The following is a 1279-nucleotide window of genomic DNA, read 5'->3' as shown; positions in this document are numbered from 1 at the left end:
TATCTCTATGAACATGAAGGAATTATTCCATTATTGATCACTAATAATAGTGAAATCAATGGTGCAGAGTCAAAATTGGATTCTGATCTAACGCTATTGATGAACCAATCCAATTCCAATGAATACGCTTGTAACAAGTTCCTATATGATTTCTGGTAGAATTGGGAAGCATTAAGCACAAGCAAGATACACAGTTACCCCCTTGAAAGTCTCAAAAGACAGAAAAATATACCATCAAGATCGATAACTATCTATCACATACCTCTATCTCCCGTCTAAGCCTTACTGTCTCTCTTTCTGTGAAAGAATCGGAGACACCCCATTACATACATTCTTGGCGGGGTTACCAAAAAGTTCAACTTTTCTTTTTTAAAATATTAAGATCTATAAGAGAAAAGCCAATCACCCACCCAATCCAATATTGATTGAATGCCTGAGCACTCAGAGACTCTCGTGAGTCTGGATACAAAGTATCTTCAGTCCTTTCCCCAACCCCTACTTTGATTCTCCATGAGCCTGCCCAATCTAATTCAAGATTCAGTCAGTAGACACTAGTGTAGGAAGTATTGATAGTCCTTCCTATCATCCCTCCTTGGATCCTAGGAACAAGGATTTACAGTCCTTTAGGAGCCTTCCTTTGGATACCCGGATTTTGATCCCTGACTTTTGTAGTTATGAATCTCACAATTGAATTTGACTATTGATTTGATTCTATTGATAAATCAAATCAATGACCCGAACCTATCAGTAATCAGTAATAAGCGAGGGTTTCTTTATTCATATTGGTACCGGTTTGGACCACACCCTAATTTTTTAAGAACGAATCAAAAGTTTTTTATAGAACCCCGGGATTCTGAAAATCTAGTATCGACAGTCCTAGCCCTTTGCCTCTGCTTCCGCTGGGCAAGAATTTTTCGAGTTCTATTAGCAGGATAAGGGATTCCGAGTCTTTTGTTGATCAGGCGACACCCGGATTTGAACTGGGGAGAAAGGATTTGCAGTCCCCCGCCTTACCGCTCGGCCATGCCGCCAAAACGATACAAAATAGATATAGATCAAAATATTCTTTTTTTTTTTTTATTGGATCCAGTTGTTCTCTTCGGTTGATTCTATAGTATTTCAAAACACACAACACCTAAAAATTTCCCTTCTCTTTTATATTGAAAATTGAAATGAAAGAGAAAAAATAGATTTCCAGTCACAAAATCAAAAATTCAGGGCCAATTGGAACCATTAACTATTGTGAATTCATGAACGGTTCTTGAGTTTGGATCTCCAA

The 1279-nt window shown here is 37.8% G+C and overlaps 1 non-coding gene across 1 annotated transcript; it reads right to left on the bottom strand.

Annotated features, from left to right (window-relative positions):
• Positions 1 to 960: 960 nt before the first annotated feature.
• Positions 961 to 1031, bottom strand: TRNAC-GCA (transfer RNA cysteine (anticodon GCA)). The gene has a single exon. It is a non-coding gene; the product is annotated as a tRNA-Cys (tRNA).
• Between the last annotated feature and the right edge of the window lie 248 nt (positions 1032 to 1279).

This window comes from Tasmannia lanceolata, unplaced genomic scaffold (assembly GCF_043159265.1).
Source record: "Tasmannia lanceolata isolate RefF3 unplaced genomic scaffold, GAP_Taslan_0.1 ptg001178l, whole genome shotgun sequence".
NCBI lineage: Eukaryota > Viridiplantae > Streptophyta > Magnoliopsida > Canellales > Winteraceae > Tasmannia > Tasmannia lanceolata.
The sequence above is the reverse complement of the archived record's forward strand: the minus strand, read 5'-3'. Positions and strand labels throughout refer to the sequence as shown.